The 18,574-nt window shown below is 40.7% G+C and overlaps 1 long non-coding RNA gene across 1 annotated transcript in view; it reads left to right on the plus strand.

Moving 5' to 3' along the window:
- Positions 1–18,574, plus strand: part of LOC141540480 (uncharacterized) — a 77,280-nt gene that overhangs the window by 14,872 nt on the left and 43,834 nt on the right. The window contains exon 2 of the long non-coding RNA XR_012481545.1: positions 8,059–8,142. This is a non-coding gene — a long non-coding RNA (uncharacterized LOC141540480). The remainder of the gene's footprint in view (positions 1–8,058; positions 8,143–18,574) is intronic.

The raw sequence follows: 18,574 nt of genomic DNA on the forward strand, positions 1-18,574 counted from the left end.
ATTCTCTCTGTCATACCTCTTTACATATACTTTGTCCTCACCCCTTTCCCCCTTAGAGTAGAAGCTCCTATGGACAGGGACTATTTTCACCTTTTTCTTTATATCTTGGACCTTCAGCAGAGTAACTGGCATAGAGTAAATGCATAATAAGTGCTTGTTGTTTGGTTGATTCAGGATAAAATGCCAGCCTCCTGTTTGGTTCTTCACAGTTTGGCTCCAGTTTACCTTGGCTGATTATGCTCTACTCCCCCTCATGGGCTGTGGGCTCCAAACAAACCAGCCTACTTGCTCTGCAGCATGCAGGACACACCATTCCTGCCCTCTGTGACTTGGATACTCGTGGACCCTCCCCATCCCACCTGTCTTTCCTCCCCTCACTTTGCTCCTAGAATCCCTGGTTCCCTTCAGAGACTTAGCTCAACTGCCATCTCCTTCAAGAAGCTTTTTTGTGATTGCCCCCCAGTTGTTGCATTCCCTCCCCCCCAAACCCCAAATGCAACAACAATAACAGCAAACCATTGTATTTATTTTTTATAGATCTTGTATTTATCTATGAATAAGCTGCTTCGGGGCAGGTATTATCTTACTTCTATCTTTCCATTCATTCTGCTTGGCACAGAACAGGTGTTTATTAAATCGGTTGATTGATTAAATTAACCTCCATGTGTCTAATTCTTTGGTGGGTTGGGATCTCTGTGGGTAGAGTGGATTCTGACATCAGGGTTTCTCTGTGGTAAGGAAATCTATCACATAGTCAGCTAAAATCCTCCATGGATACCTCATTGTGATGAGATAACATCAAGTTCTTCAAAGTTAGGTTAGCAAAAGGAGGCCATAAAGCACTTGGGTACAGTCTGGCAGCCAACTCTGTGTCTTCTTTGTGAACTAAATTTCCAAAAGGAAATCCCCAAAATGTGCCTGCAGCAAGTATCAGGTCTGGAATATAGTACACTCAAAGGCTAGAGAAGTAGCTTAGGGCCATAGTGAGAAGGGCCTTGAATGACAGGCTTAGCACTTTAACCTTGGGGAGACATGAAAGATACTTTATAAGGTGAAGGGTGTAATTAGAATTGTGTGGGGCATGTTGGCTCACCTTATTGCCTGCTTAGGAGAAAAATGATAAGCCCCTTTATTAGGCATTCCAGAATTGCCCCCCTCCTAAAGTAACAACAAAGGCTTTGCATTTAATTTTTTAAAAAATCCTGCATGAATAAGCTGTTTAAGAGCAGGGATCCCCTCTCACTTTGTCTTTTCATTTTCAATGCTTGGTACATGCAATCCCCACTCCTTAAATCCCATGTATTCCCTCCTAGATAGCCAGGGGGAAACGACTTTGATCTGAATTTTGTTTTTTCATTAATCTAATCAATGGAACTTCTTGGTTGTCCTTCTCTTGATTTATCTGTCTCTATTTTGAGAGCTGGGATATAAATATCCAGGCACACACTCTATATTTTTTAATTTCCCGTGTATTCATCATTGAGCTTCTTGTGGACCTCATGGCAGCTTCCTGCATTCTAAGAATCCCCTACCATGGGGACTGGCTGGTAGGATGCAGTGTAAGACGAACCCTAAATTGGGAATCATGGGGTCATAGCATTTTAGTTTACTCCTCTTTTTACAGATAGGAAAATGAGGCTCAGAGTGACTGGGCCAAGATATGCAGCTAATCAGTGGCAGAATTGGGCCTTTCCCTGACTCTATTGGTGATCTTCCCTGTGGCCTGAGAGCAAAGCATTGGATCATTTACTTTCTACTCCATAAAATGAAGTGTTTCAACCAGATGGCTTTGAAGTCCCCAGTTCTTTGAGTCTTTAATCCAATGATTGTTTCTGAATTTGCAGTGCCAGAGAAACTGAAGCAAGATAGAAATTAGAGAGGGTTTTTAATATTTTATTAGAGGGAGAGTTTGGACTGGCTAAGCCATCTTAGCCAGCTAGGTGGATGGGACTATTGTCTCAAGGCATCCAACAACAAGCTAGGGGTTCCAGAGACTCTTATAGGGCTCCACTGATCAGGGAAATAAAGGCAAGGAGGCAAGAGCACTGGTGAGTGGGAAGTTCTGGGAAAGGATCATAGCTTCAGTTCTGAAAGTTAGGGGTAAGTTGGGGGAAGGAGCATACATTCTGATAAGTTGGGAAGAAGCAGGATGTCTGAGCCAGAAAGTAACTGTTTGAGATAAGTCACCTGGAGTTTTATGACTCTTTTCAATGCCAGTGGTCAGGGCTCCCAGCCCTAATTATCTCAGTCCTAATAGCCAGGAAGGGGGATTGCCACCAGGGAGACTGAAGCAGAACAATTCAGAGAAACTGAGGCAGAAGAATACAGGGAAACTGAGGCATAATAAGTTCCCCTGTCTTGGGAAATGTTCTGTGCTCTTTGCTCAATCTTCTGTGGTTCTAGCACCGCATGATTTGGTGCTCAAACAAGACTAAAAAGAAAGGGGTATATGAGTAGACCAAAGGAGAGTCAAGAGGTTTCTATAGAAGAGGTTGGATGACTTGGACGATAAAGAGGAGGGTTCCAAGTCCAGATGATGGGAGTTAGAATCTCACCTGGGCCTGTTATCTTCCCTCCTAGTGCCATGAAATGCAGGAAGACTCTTCAGCTGCATAGCAGTCAGGGACTTTCCTCCAAGAGGGTCTCCAGACTACTGAAATCAGAAGACATAGTAATAATGATCATTAGGACAGTTACAAGAATGGCTGGCATTTAGACAGTAATTTAATGTTTGCAAAGCATTTTCCATCCTTAGCTCATTGGACTCATACAATAACCTCAGGAAATGAGAGCTCCCTGTAAGTATTATTATCCCAGTTTTTAGATGAGGAAATAGGTGGAGAAGCTTAATCAATTATATAGGCACACACAGTGATCTGTGGTCTGAAGTGGCACATTTTCAACTTAACATTTATTTAACACTTCCTTTATTTAAAAAAACAAAAAAAACAAAAAAACAAACCCCACCATCAACAACAAAACAAAAATGAGAAAATAGTTTATACCCTCAAAGAACTTATATTCTATTAGGCTCTGATACTGGCCTGGCTCTGCTTTATTTCAATCTCCTCCTCTTCCTCCTCTTCTTTTTGCCTCTTCTTTTCCTCCTTCTCTTCTTCCTCATCCTCCTTCTACTCCTCCTCCTCTTCTTCCTCATCCTCTTCCTCCTGCTCTTCCTCCTCTCCTCTTCTTCCTTTTCTTCTTCTTCCGCCTCCTCCCCTTATTCCTCTTCCTCCTCTCCTCTTCTTCCTTTTCTTCTTCTTCCGCCTCCTCCCCTTAGTCCTGTTCCTCCTGTTTCTCCTCCTCCTCTTCTTCCTCGTCCTCTTCCTCCTGCTCTTCCTCCTCTCTTCTTCCTTTTCTTCTTCCTCCCCCTCCTCCCCTTATTCCTCTTCCTCCTCTCCTCCTCCTCCTCTTCCTCTTCCTCCTCCTCTTTCTCCTGCTCTGGCTCCTATGCTGAGGATTTAGAAGGCTGCCAAAGAGTGGCCAGAAGGAAGACAATAACAGAGTTGGGGGGAGGGATGCTTTGAGTGGTTCCTGTGGGAGGAATTGTGTCATGGTCTGAAGACTGAAAGCTTACATGGAATGAGATAGGGACATCATCATTACTGCTTTTGTTATCCTTTAAGATAATACAGTTTTGTAATTGACTGTGATACATATTTTCTCAGTTGCTCCTTGAAATAACTTTGTGAGTTAGGCAAAATGTACAGTTTAAAGGTGAGAAAACTGAAGTTGAGAGATATTAAGTGATAGTCGACGTCATTTTTCCAGTTTCTCATTTGGGATTTTCTTGGCTAATTCATGGGAGTCGTTGGCCACTTCCTTCTCCAGCTCCTTTTACAGACAAAACAGCTGAGACAAACGGGGTGAAGTGCCTTGCCCAAAGAAACACAGCTAGTGTCTGAGGCCAGATTTGAACTCTGGGAGAGGAATCTTCTTGACTCCAGGGTTACCATGCTTTCCACTTTCTCTTTAGGCACTCTGACTTCATACAGTGAAACAATCTACTAGGGAAATCTTTTGATTCCCCCTCCAGAGTTTTTTCTATTGTACTTTGCTGATTCAGTCCTGCCTCTGGGCCCTATGATCTGAGGGGAAGATCTGGCTCATGATCCTGTATCTTATCAGTAGAAAACAAATTAAGACCGTGCTATAAAATTATGTGTGGGAGGTGGGGATGGGCTTTCAGAACTCTAGAGTCCAGGATCCACCCAGGGTTCAGGAGCCAGCTGAGAGCAATTAGGGAAGGCCTAAGGAGGTGAGACTAGGAGTGGACAATGTAGGAAGTGCTGAGGACTTGACCATGACCCCAGTTACCTGGGGATCCCCTGAATATCGGTGTTAGAATTTGCATCCCAGTCTCCTGGCTCCAAAGAGATTACAGACCTGTGGGCTTCTAACTAGGTCTCTAGAAGTGTGGAGAGACCAGTCTGAGTCATCCACGTCCTCTCCTGCCCTTTTGACTTAGGCCCCTTTCTCAGATATCACCATGGTCTCCCTCGCCATTGATCACATGGTCATTGTGCCTTCCTGTTAAAGCCCTTTGAGCCACTCAGAATTCTCCAGGGAAAGAGAACATGTTGGCAGGTGACTGTTTTGGGAGAGTCCACATGGCCTAGTGGAAGGGATGTTGGTTATGGAGGCAAGGGAGCTGGGTTCTAACATCGCCTCTGCTTATTTTTTAAAATTTATTTGACGTCTCGGAGCCTCATTTTCCTCATTTGTAAATTACGGAGTTGGACAAAATGGCCTCTGAGATCCTTTCTAGGTCTCTGATCTGATCTTACAACCAATGCCCAAATTCTGTGACTGAGCCTCAACTGCCACCTGTTACCATGTGTGACCTCATAACCTTTCTCAGTTCCCTGATCTGAAACCGGACTAGATATCCTCCAAGGGCCCTCCAAATTCAAGCCTACAATCCTATTCACTTATGGGACAGCTAGGTGGCCCAGTGGGAGATACAAACTTGGAATCAGAAGGACTTGAGTTTGAATTCTGCTTTGGATACTTAGTGGATCATGGCTGGGCAAATCAATTAACTTCTCCTGGCTTCAGTCCCTTCGTCTTTAAAATGAAGATGTTGGATCAATGACCTCTAAGGTCACTGCTGCTCTAAATCTACCTATGGTCCTAGCAGTGAGTCCTCAGAGTGAGGAGATCGGGGTTCAGCAACTCAGCTCCTGTCTGTGGCTGTCATGTGTTAGATGTGTAGCTACAGACAGAAGTGCAGCGGCCCATGCCCTAAAGGAGCTCATGTTTCGCTGGGCTCCAATCCAGGTTTTGGTACTTCTCAGCTCTATGATTAAAGGTAAGTCACTTGAACCTCCCTGAGTCTCATGAGGTTAATAGTACTAGAAATATCTATTTTGCTGGGCTGTTGTGAAGATCAAATGATATAATGCAGGTAAGGAGATTTGTAAACCTGAAGAGTTCTTTAGATAAAAGTGAACTTTCTTCTGCTTTCTTCTTTTCTTCCTCCTCATCCATTATTACAGAGGAGGGGGGTACAGAGAAAGAAGGCTGAGTGTCACCTCTCAGTACCCACTGTCCTTTTGATGTGGTGAGGTATCTGTTTTGCCCAACTCTGGCATCATTTTGAACTCTGCCTGGTCTTCCATTTCAGGGGGAGATGAAGTTGCTATAACAACACTGTGATTCATGTAATCGCTGCTACAATCTGTTCAGTTCTTACTGTTAAACACACACACACACACACACACACACACCACGCCAAAAAACCAAACACAAAACCTAAAAAAGCCCGCAGAGAGGCTGATGCTATCCTGACTTCCATGGCCTTTGCAGGGATCTTCCACTGGCTTGGTCTGTGACCTTGGACAAGTCGCCTCTCCCTGGTTCTGGCTCTGAGAGTTTGTCCTTTGACAGGTCATTTGGTGGTATTTTTGAAAGATCTGCAGACCAGGAATCAGGAGACCTAGAATCTTGTCATTTCCTTGCCATCAACTATGTGATCTAAGGGCCATCTTTTTCACTCTGTGAGTCTGTTTCTCCCTCTAAAAATTAGGAGTTGTACTGAGTAGAATATCAAATTTGGAGCCAGAATATCTGGTTTAACATTTTAGATCATGCACTAGCCACCAGTGTGTATTTTTCTAAGCCTCAGTTTTTTTTTTTCAATTTTCAAATGGTAGAAGTAAGGTAGGGGCCCTTTCAGTTCCAAATCTCTGATCCTATTATACGTTTGTAGATCTTTTAAAAATCTCCCAGTAGACATCGGACCTTCGCCTGCTGGCCGCAGCATCAAGAACTGTCTGGCCACCCATTGCTGGCTATGGGCCACAAACTGAGGTGATATCAAAGGCATTAGGGCTTCCAGGCGTAGGATGGCTCTGGAGGCAGATGCCCTGGGTAGGAGTCAGCAGTCTGTAGGAGGTTTCAGGAATGGGGGACAGAGCTGCTTAAATGATGCTTTTCTGAGAGACCCACTCTGGTATTTATGGGTAGGTTGTATGTCATTTGTGATTAATAATGTCACACCAAATCAGAGACTGTTATTATTAGTGATGATATTAATAGCTTATAATAATTCAAAGCAATCCAGCAACAGGGATTAAGTGCCCATTACATGAAGAACACAAGTTCTTTTTATTAGAAAGTTACTCTAATCCTGTAGCCCCTTCCTTTGATTGATTGGTTCCTTCCAGAACCTTCATTTTAAGGAAAGTGCCCAGCCTCATCTTTGTTCCTCTATGGCCTCTACTTTTGACTTGGGACTTTCTCTTCATGATCAGCTTCAGTAACTTCCCCACTTTTCTACCCCTTACTCATTTCTCCCTTTCAGTTTCCTTTTGTGTGTTGTCTTCCTTTATTAAAGAAGGTAAACTTTTTGAGGACAGGTACTGACTTTATTTAGCTTAAACTTCTACTCTTATTTCTAGCATCAATCAAAGTGCTTGAAGCTTAGTAGGCCCTTAATAAGTTTTGTTAACTTATTGGAGCAAATAATTGAAATGTACAGGGTCTCAGTTTCCTCCTTTGTAAAATAAAGATGATTGACAGTGATCTTCTAGGTTCTTCTTTGTTCCTATCTTCAGGGGACTTATAATCTGGTAGTAGGACGGGACAAATATATGAAATAATAAATTATGATACATAATTAATTGAGAGGTACAAAGTGAGGTCTTGAGGGAAGTTCATTATCAACAGAAGGAATCAGGGATATTTGAATCAGGCTTTAAAGGATAAGATAAACAATTCAAGAAGGAAAATGTGGACATTCTAGATTTTAGTTATTTTTACAGTTCCTGCTATGTACTAGATACCATGCCAGGGAGAATCTTGCATAGAGGCACACAGTTGGGAGGGTAAAGTGTATACTTAAGCAGTAAAGAAAGTTCATTTTGTTGAAACAATATAGGCAGGGAAGTATTGGGATAAAGCTGGTGAAGTAAAGGGGCTTGTAGATTGTCTTGGGCAATGAATGACTGAATCAGGTATTTTAATTTCAAGTAGACAAAGGGGGAACCATTGAGAAATCTTGAGTGATGATTAGAAGTAGTGCAAAGAACACTTGATTCTTACCTGAATTTTACTGTTTACTTGTATGTGACTTCTTGTAGCCTTGTTTTCCTCATTTGTAAAATGAGAAGAGTGAAATACTATGATCTCTAAGATCATGTCCAACTCTAAATTCCATTATTAGCAGGAAATGTCTGGTGGCCTATGAAGGTTGGCCTGGGGGGGTGGGGTGGAGAAGGTCTTTTAGGAGGCTGTTATAGGAGTTTATTTTTATGGGCATGGGGCTAGGATGATAGCAATGAGAATAGGAACGGTGGGATAGATGGGAAAGAGGTGGTAGGGCCTAAATTGCCTGCATTTGGTAATTGATTGATGTAAGGAGGACTCAAGGGAAGAATAATCTCAAAACTCTAAGAAAGAATGAGCTGAAGAATTTTTAGAAGGAGGGTGTTCTTTCTTTTGCTACAGCATATGGAATTGGAATGGGGAAAGTTTTGGTCTCTTGTTTTCGAAGCAGCCTGATGTGTCGCTGCTCAGGAGCACTCCTTGCATTTCATGTTATGCCTTGCATTTCAGGTGAGAAGGCATCTTAACGGTCACTGGGGAGACTTAAGGACTTTGTTCCCTACAGATCTTCTTGACTGAGCTTCACCTTTGTTGGTAAGATCATTAAAGGCTGGGTGATTGTGAGGGGAATGAAAAACTATTAATTTAGCTCCATTTTTGGAGCAGGCCTCTTCCCCTTATTCATCTTTCTCCTCTTCTTCCTTTTCTTTCTCTTTCTCTTCACTTCAATAAATATTTCTTTATTAAGCACCTACTATGTATAAGACCCCGTACTCAGGAGTAGGAGATGCAACTTAAAGCCCGCTGCTACTGAGCTTGCCTGTGACGGGGGTAGGGTGGGCTGGGGGATGGACACACCATGCACATAAATAACTGATTCAAAGGAGTGTGAGAAGGGTTGTTATTGTTATTATCCTGAAACATCTTCAGCGTTTCAGAAATACTCAGTATTTTCATTTGGATGTCTCTTCCTGCCACCAATACAGATCTCAATCTCTCCCCATCATAGTGCATGGTCTTTTGAATGTCTGTGGCCTCTGGTCACCAGCCTTCTGGATGACTTGTTAACTCTGAAGACATTTGGTTTTCACTTACCCACATACACGTTGTTTTTGTCCACATGTCTTCAGGAGACTAGGAGCTATATTTCCTTTGTGTCTCTCATACTTTACACCAGGCCTGATCCAGTGAGGCATTTAATAAACTCTTGTCCCATGTGAGACCATTTCTCAGCTGGCCAATATACTATCGAGTCTGTGCTTCAAGTACCTCCAGCTTGGGAAATCTGTCAGAGCTTTATGGGCACGACATTCTGGGATTCAGCTTCACCAAGTGAAGGATGAGCGGAGTTAAGTGGAATAGACTGTGTTGTTGCTCACTTGTGTCCAACCCTACATGATCCCATGGACTTGTCCGTGGGGTTTTCTTGGCAAAGATCCTAAAGTGGTTTGCCATTTCCTTATCCAGTGTGTCCCCATTTTATAGATGAGGCAATGCGGTTAAGTGACTTGCTCAGGGTCACACAGCTAGTGTCTGAGGCCAGATTTGAACTTAGATCTTCCCGATTCTGGGTTGGGTCTGCTGTCCACTGGCCATCTAGCTGTCCTGGAGGATACTCCTAATATCATTACTACTGCTGCTTCTGTTGCTGCTGCTGCTGACAGCCATTACAATAATTATAATAGCACTTTAAACTTATGAAGACCATACGCCTTCAGAACATTTTAATGTATATTATTATTTGATTCTTATAACAATTTTATAAGAGAGCCAGGATAGAGATGATTACCCCCATTTTACACATGCTGCTACTGAGGCAGCTGAGGCTCAGAAGAGACAAAATATCTTGTTGAAGGTCAGGTGATTGGTTAGGGTCAGGACTGAGACTCAAATTCAAGCTTTGGTATTTCAAGCTTACAAAACATTTCCTATCTATAGTATTTGATCTTGATGCCCGATCTGTGGATGAGGCAGTACTTATTTTACAGATGAAGAGTATGCAAGGTTAAGACATATACTATATACCGCACTGTGGAATGTGATACTTGTGAAACGGGATTCAATTTGGCCAGTTTGGCCCTGCAGGGGCAATGGGGGAAAAGTTGAAGAGAGGCAGATTTTGGTTCCACGTAGGAAAAACTTCCTAATAATGAGGGCTGCCCAGAAATGGATTGGGCTCTTTGTGAAAATATTGAATTTCCTGCCACTAGAGATCTTCAAGTGTGGGCTGGGTGAGTCCTTGTCAGGCCAGGCAGGCTTTAGAGTGATTCCTACACAAGCATCGTTTGGACTAGCTGACCTCAGTGGTCCCTTCCAGCTGAATTCTCCAAGTCTGTGATACTCATTAGCTTCAGCCATCGAAAAGGCAAGACCTGGGATTTCAAGCCCAATCTGCTAACTTATCTTCCTTTGTTCTTCGGTTAATGCTTTGTTGAGATAGAAATTTATCTTAAATTATATAGATATTCGCTGTTGTTTTTGTTTTTATTAATAATAAACTCCTGCAGATTTTAAAGATCCTCTCTGCAGCAGGATCATAAATCAAGGCTTATCCTAGTTCCCTCAGGTACTAGTGCCTTATTCCACTGAAATGGCTTTGTATGTATTTTATACTTAATTATTGGTTTAGTTCTTTCTTCTCTCCACTAGAATATAATTACTTAGTATATACCTTTGTGTGTGTGTGTGTATATATATATCCATATATATAGTATATATTTAATTATTGGTTTACATCTTGTTCTTTTTGCATAGAATGTAAGATCCTTGAAGGTAGGATTGTTTCATTTTGGTTTTGTATTCTTAGGATGTGGTACTTGGCACAGTTGTTTAATAAATCTTTATTGAATGAATGAATCAACTATAGGATGCTGTGATATGGGGAAAATCTTGCCTAGTGATTGGGATAAGTTTTGATGAGGTTGTTGTTACATAGATATGTGGCAAGCTAAACCAGTGGTAGTAGAACTAGCAAGGTGAATTCAGGATAGTCATTTTAGGTAGGATATGAGGATCAATGCTAGTGGTGTGGACAGACTATTCTGGAAGAACTGATTTTGTCCACATCCCTACTCTTCAGAAAAAACTATATCAGACCATCATAAAAAGACTAGTAACTCCCCAAGAAAGTGAGTGTGTTAGATAGAAAGGGTCCTGACTGCTATGGAATATTATTGTTCTGTAAGAAACGACCAGCAGGATGATTTCAGAGAGACCTGGAGAGACTTACACGAACTGATGCTGAGTGAAATGAGCAGAACCAGATCATTATACATGGCAACAACAAAATTATATGATGATCAATTCTGATGGACGTAGTAGCTCTCTTCAACAATGAGATGATTCAAACCAGTTCTAATTGTTCAGTATGAAGAGAATCAGCTACACTCAGAGAGAGAACCTTGGGAACAGAGGGTGGACCACAACATGGCATTCTCACTCTCTCTGTTGTTGTTTGCTTGCATTGTGCTTTCTTTTTCTTTTTTTTCATATAGTCTAAACTTCCAATTTTATTTTTTATTTTTTCCCACTATTTTCTTCTTTTTTATGATAGCTTTTTATATATAAAACATATGCATGGGTAATTTTTCAACATTGACCCTTGCAAAAACTTGTTTCAACTTTTCCCCTCCTCCTCCCCACCCCCTCCCCTAAATGGCAGGTAGTCCCATACATGTTAAATATGTTAAAGTATATGTTAAATACAATATATGTATACATATTTATAAAGTTATCTTATTGCACAAGAAAGATTTAGAAAGAAGGTAAAAATACCCTGAGAAGAAAAAGACAAAAATACAAGCAAACAGTAACAGAAAGAATGTAAATGCTATGTTGTGGTCCATACTCATTTCCCAGTGTTCTTTCTCTGGGTGTAGCTGGTTCTGTCCATCATTGATCAATTGGAGCTGATTTGGTTCATCTCATTGTTGAAAATGGCCATATCCATCAGAATTGATCTTGTTGTTGCCGTGTACAATGATCTCCTGGTCCTGTTCATTTCACTCAGCATCATTTCATGTAAGTCTTTCCAGGCCTTTCTGAAATCATCCTGCTGGTCACTTTTTTTTTTTTTATTAATTTTATAATTATATTTTGACAATATATATGCATGAGTAATTTTTTTTACAACATAATCCCTTGAATTCATTTTTCCAAATTTTCCCCTCCTTCCCTCTACTCCCTCCCCTAGATGACAGGCAATCCCATACATATTTAATGTGTTACAGTGTAACCTAGATATAATATATGTGTGCAAATCCAATTTTCTTGTTGCACATTAAGTAATGGATTCTGAAGGTATAAGTAATCTGGGTAGATAGACAGTAGTGCTAACATTTTACACTCATTTCCCAGTGTTCCTTCTCTGGGTGTAGCTGTTTCTGTCCATCATTGATCAACTGGAAGTGAATTAGATCTTCTCTATGTTGAAGATTTCCACTTCCATCAGAATACGTCCTCATACATTATTGTTATTGAAGTGTATAGTGATCTTCTGGTTCTGCTCATTTCACTCAGCATCAGTTAATGTAAGTCTCTCCAGGCCTCTCTGTATTCCTCCTGCTGGTCATTTCTTACAGAGCAATAATATTCCATACCCTTCATATACCATAATTTACCCAACCATTCTCCAATTGATGGACATCCATTCATCTTCCAGTTTCTAGCCATTACAAAAAGGGCTGCCACAAACATTTTGGCACATACAGGTCCCTTTCCCTTCTTGAGTATTTCTTTGGGATATAAGCCAGTAGTAGCACTGCTGGTCACTTCTTACAGAACAATAATATTCTATAACATTCATATAACACAATTTATTCAGCCATTCTCCAATTGATGGACATCCACTCATTTTCCAGTTTCTAGCCACTACAAAGAGGGCTGCCACAAACATTTTTGAATATGTGGGTCCCTTTCCCTTCTTTAAGATCTCTCTGAGATATAAGCCCAGTAGTAGCACTGCTGGATCAAAGGGTATGTACAGTTTGATAACTTTTTGAGCATAGTTCCAAATTGCTCTCCAGAATGGTTGGATCCGTTCACAGTTCCACTAACAATTGCATTGTGTTTTCTTTTTTAGTTTTTCTTTTTATTCTTTCTTGATCTGATTTTTCTTGTGCAACAAATAATGGTATAAATATGTGTACATATATTGGATCTAACATGTATTTCAACATTTAACATGTATTGCACTACCTACCTGCCAGCTAGGGGAGGGAGTGAAGGAAAGGAGGGGAAAATTTACAACAAAAGGTTATGCAAGAGTCAATGTTAGAAAAATTACCCATGCATATGCTTTGTAAATAAAAAGCTTCAATTTAAAAAAAAAAAGGGTCCTGACTTGGGAATTGAAGGCTGAAATTTTAATTGTGGTGCTTCTGGTGACTTACTGTATAAGACTGGGCAAATCACTTCCCCTCTGGGGACCTTCATTTCCTTATTGAATAACAACTCTTCAGCTATTTCTCTTATGTCATTGTTTAGAATAATGGATGGGAAACTGCTTTGAATAATGTTAGGACCTGTATTTCTGTGTGGGGCTGATTGTCTAAGCATAAGGTTAGGGACAGATGCCGGCCCTGTCTGGTGTGAAAAGGATGAAAGGAATCATCATTACTCAATCTCTTCTGTAAATTAACTTGGATGCTTCAACAGATCTTATTGCCCTTGGTTCTTCCCAGGATTGAAGGCAATCCCTCAGACTTCTGTGTCTTACCATTTATGTTTTTCTACAAATCCAGAGATTTGTCCAGTGAACTGAAGGTTTTCTTATTATTTTAGCAGTGCAAGACTTGGGCAATTCATCTATTGCCCCTCACTTCTGTTCCCTGATCAGCCCACTTCCTGTTTTAGCTGTACATGTCCTTTTTGATGACTTTTTAAGGCACTTTTAATTCACAATTATAGGACCATCATCAGAACCATTTGGGGTATTAAAATGAAGTTTTATGCCAGAAATCATTGAAAGTACTGCACGATTTTCCAGATGAGATCCAGTTTCATCCCTTATAGCTCTCTTTAGGACATACACAAAATACATGAAATCTTGAAAAACTAAATGAGTTGTAAACAACTCAATTTGTAATCCACTTTATTTTTATTGTGTGGACGAATAACCTGAGCTTTTTTCAATAATTGGATTTCATTGAAATACTCTAAGTTTTCCTAAAGCTTGATATTCTAGTGACATTTACTAATAAGCACATGTGGAAAACCTTATCGTCAATAGGGAATCCATTTTCTGTTTGAGTTCTATGCATCTCTACCTTATATTTGGCCTTTCTTACAATAAAAGATTCTTTTTGTATTAAAAAAGTGTAAAGGACACTGTAGAGTCAGATAACTTGGCTTATTCCTGGTTTTGCTGCCTGCTATCTGTGTGACATGAGATAAATCTTTTCTCTGGGGCTCAATTTCTTTTCTATAAAATGATGGGGTGGAACTACATTGTAGAGTTCCTTCTCAGCTCCAAATCTTTTGCTCTCTTTTTAAAGTGAGCTTTTATGGTAAGAGGAGTAACAAGGGTGGCCATGGACTCATTAATTTACTCATTATACATCTTCCTTCTAAATGGCACAGAGTTGGAGAAAACACATATTGGAAGTGCATCTAGGCCCTAGTGGAGTGTTATTCTTTCCTAGTTTAATCTGAGGGCTACAGAGAGGTGGGAAGCAGACTCTCAAATTATAAGATTTAGAAATCCCTTGGGATAGAGAGAAGAGGATTGATTCCTCTTGTAGTTTAGGATTAGTTCCCACTGCTTTCTTTCCTACCCAGCTCCCTGTGAGGCATCAGATGGACTGAGGGAAATAGACATAGGTCCTCATATCAGTGGGGAGCCTGCCTTTTTGGGGGAGGAGGAGGCCTAGGTCTTCTTATTTCCTAGAGGTTGAATGTAAAGGAGCCAGTCATTGGCTTGATTGATTCCAAAGCTTTAACTCGATCGGGTTTCTCTAGCCTGAGCCAGTTTCCCATCTGTAGGCAGCCTGATGGCTCTCTAGTCTTAGGCGCTCACTAGATTGGTGCTAGATTTCATGTAGATGCCTCACCTGGTTTTAGCTTTTTTTGTAGCTCAGGAACCCTGAACTCAAGTAAGCCCTCAGCCTCAACCACTCCCGGAGTAGGAAATACAGACATGTACCACCACTCCTGGCTTGGGAGCCTATTTTCAGGTATTAATGGACATATTTTGGACAATAATAATATGGTTTCCTTTGGAAGAAATGTGGGTGCCCTTGATCAGTACCCTACCTCCTCCTTATTGGACCATGTTCTGGTGTTTGCAAGTTATATCTGATAAAGTAGAAAAGAGCTCACCACATTATACCCTGGTCCTTGGTAAACTGTTTGTGAGGCTGACTTGTCTGGTAGTGTTAGGGCTCAAGTTGAAGGGATAAATCTGATGCGAGCCTTTGAACAGCTTTTTGTTTATTTTCTGGTTTTAATGGGATTAAAAACTGTGACTTTGTCCTTAACAACTGTCAAGTTTTTGAGGACGGGAACTATAGTATTTTTCACAAAAATGAAGTGTAGGGGCCTGAACTTAGGCACTTAATAAAATGCTTGTGATCTGTGTAGGTGATAGAAATGTCTACACCAAAGAAATTCTGGGTCTCCTGAAATATACTTTATTCAAAAAGCCAGAGAAATATTTGAAACATTTTAGAAAGATTTTATTCCAAATAGCTAAAAGAAAACAGATTTGAGGTTTAAAGAGGCAAGAAGAACATCTTAGAGCATCCTAAAAAAAAGCCAGGGTTTTATTGTGATGACAATAAAATGAAGTGTGTGAGAGCAGCTGAATGAGATGCCCATAGACATACCTTCCAACTATGGTTGGTTATGTGGGGGTGAGACAGTGGGGCAGACTCCTTGGCAGTGCCTAAGGGAGTTTTAAAGCCAACTTCCTCTCCTCCATGTGGATCAGCTAAGCAGCTGGCACTACACCATGCTCTTCCTTGGCATCCTGATGGACACTCATCGATCCATTCCTCAGCTATTTCCATCATGCAATATATCATCAAGGGCTCGCTGTCATTCGTCATTATGGAACACTCATAAGAACAAGTCAAACCAGTGCTTGGTTTCCTGGTCAGCTTCCTGCCAGGCAGCTCCCAAACTCCCTGAATCTTTATCTTGCTCCAGCCCCTTTTTCTGTGCGGAGTAACACATGACACACAGAAAGAGCAAAGAATTTGGAATCAAATTCTGGAAGTCTGAATTCTCTTATCATGTAAGTTTCTTACCTTCTACGTTCTAATTTTCTCATCTCTAAAATGAGTATCAGAACCTAGTTTCTTCTGAAGGCTTTCCCTGGTTTCTCCCTTCCTCCAGCTGCTAGTGCCTTCCACTCTGGGCTTATCTTCCATCTCTGTATTAGTCTTTTACATTCCTAGTTATTTATTTCTTGTCTTTCCCATTAGACAATGAGCTCTTCGAGGTCACAGATGGGTTTGGCTAGTGCTCAGCACTAGCACATAGTAAGTGCCTAATGAATGCTTAATAAATGTTGGCTGGAGGGGTCAGACTAGTTGACCTTGATTTTTCTTTCTAGTTCTCATTTCTATAAGCCTATAATTGTATGATTCGAATGAGAGGGCCTAGATGACGAGAGAGATCTTACAGGCTGCAACAGTAACATCAGAAGAGATGGGATTCTATTGGGATTCTATTGAAGTAACTTTTTAGTGACTAGATTTTAGAAGGATGTGTAGATGTAACCTCTGGTCCAGAGTTAGCTGTTTGCTGTTTGATCTCAGTCAGGATCCTAAACTCCATGACCTTTGGAGGGTCTGTGGAGATAAGAGTTTTTACCTTAGGGCCTATGAATTTGATTTTCTAATATTTTGGTAATAACATTTAAATGTCATTGTTTTTCATTGCATTCCTCTATTTTATGCATTTAAAAACCTTGTCCCCAGAAGTCATTCATAGATTGCCAAGGGCAACAGTGGCCCACACAAAGATCTAGACCCAAGGTTCTGTGTCACATGCATATGAAGTAGAAGGTTTGATGACATGCAGACCCCCGTCAGATCCTTGAGCTACAGTGGACAGATAGCTTTAGTTTCTGAAAGCCTACATTTGAATCCCAGCACTGACTTCTCTGAACTGGATGATTTCTTCATTTATACAGTAGGGTTAGCAACAAATTTAATGACCACCTTTCAAAGTTATTATAAGGCAAGCACCTTATAAATTGGAGATAGGGTACTAAAACAGCTGGAATTTATGTAGCACTTTGGTGATTTGCAAACTGCTTTATATATCTTGTCTGATCCTCAAAATAATCCTGGAAAATGGGTATAATTGTTACCCCATTTTGTAGATGGTAAAACTGAGGCTGATAGTGTTGATTTACTCAGCATCACATAGATAATATGTGCCTGGGGCAGGATTCAAATTCAGGTTTTTCTGACTCTAGGTCCTACACTCCATCAAATGAGTCATAGTTCTTGCTCTGCTCTGAGTGGTCCTTCCTGACCAAGTGATTTTTTTCACCAAACTCCCACTTCTTCATCTATAATTTTATGTGTTGAAACCCTATTGTCCACATGATCCCCGACCCTCTGATATTCTGTGGCCAAAGGTATGTTCACAGCCATGCACACACTGTTTACCCAGCCAGCCCTGCCTAAGCTCTCTGCTCTGAAAAAAATGCAGATACCTCCTGTGTTCTCCCAAGGACTCCAGCGTATTAGACCCAAAGTGTCTGTTCCCACCTGCCAGTCCCTGATAGCAGCCCTGTGGGGTCAGGAGGGGCAGAAAGGGAGGGGATTTGCAATGACTTTCTTTAGACCTTATAGTCTTAGAATATCAGAGTGCATCCTCTTAGAACACAGAGCATAATGTCAGAATCAGAAGGGTTTTTAGAAGCTAGAATGAGAAATTTGAAAGGGGATTTAAAACAGAACATGGGACATTAGAATCAGAAGAGAACTTGCCCCTTCCTTGGCCTGGGTTACCTCCTTGAGGTGCAGACTGTTTATCCTGGCACTTAAAGCTGCCACCTACCCCATAGTGGGCTGCTTCCCTTCCTTTCCAGTGTTATCTCCCTAAATTCCCCAGCATGTAGTCTGTGCCCCAACTAGACTCTGAGCCATCTATTTCTTCCTCTTGAAAAATAATCCTGGGCTTTCTTTTTTTTTTTTTTTTTTTGTTCCCCTGGTTTCTTACACAGGCAGCTAGGGGTACAGTGCTGAAGTGGGTATTAGGAAAACCCAAGTTCAGTTCTGCCCCAGACATTTACTAGCTGCATGATCCTGGCCAAATCATTTAACTTCTCCCCACTTCAGTTTTCGCATCTGTAAAATGGGGATAATAATAGCACCTGCCTCTCAGGGTGAGCATCCAATGAGAGAATTATAAAGTGCTTTGTAAACTTTAAAGCACCATATAAGTACTAGCAATTCTTATTATTGCTATTAATATTATTACTACTGAAATACTCTTATCTGTAGCACTTTGCATTTACTTAATGCGCTTTTCCATGGACATGTCATATATCCATAGTTGCTGTAACAGCTCCATGAGGGGATAATTTATCATTTAAGCTTTGACTCTAATTCAGAAGCCTATCACAGGGCTCTGCCCACAAGGTACTTATGAAATGCTTGTTTAATTGAATTGAATCTATTTCAAATTTATTATTAAAGAGTTGAAGAGGAAAAAACTCGGAGTAGGGAAGTGACTTTTCCAAGATCATACAGTGAGCAATGCTAAGTTGGCTAGAATGGGGACAGGATATTTTTGCTCATGAGATGAGATTGAAAATTGCAGCCCTTCATTTTGGAGGCTTTGAGTCTTTATTGTATGTAACATGTGGTGCTTGATTTATCAGGAAACAAATATCTCCAGGCCATGGAGAGTGGGAACTTCTGGTGTTAAAAATATGTGCATTTAATAGAATTTTCTTTTTCTGTTCTGCTTTGAATATGGAAATGCTCTTTTTTGTGTTAAATTCAGAATAAAAAACATAATTAAAAATTAAATAACAACATATGCATCCAGAAAATGCCATATTACA

The sequence above is a fragment of the Sminthopsis crassicaudata genome, chromosome 1 (genome assembly GCF_048593235.1).
Source record: "Sminthopsis crassicaudata isolate SCR6 chromosome 1, ASM4859323v1, whole genome shotgun sequence".
Classification (NCBI taxonomy): Eukaryota; Metazoa; Chordata; class Mammalia; order Dasyuromorphia; family Dasyuridae; genus Sminthopsis; species Sminthopsis crassicaudata.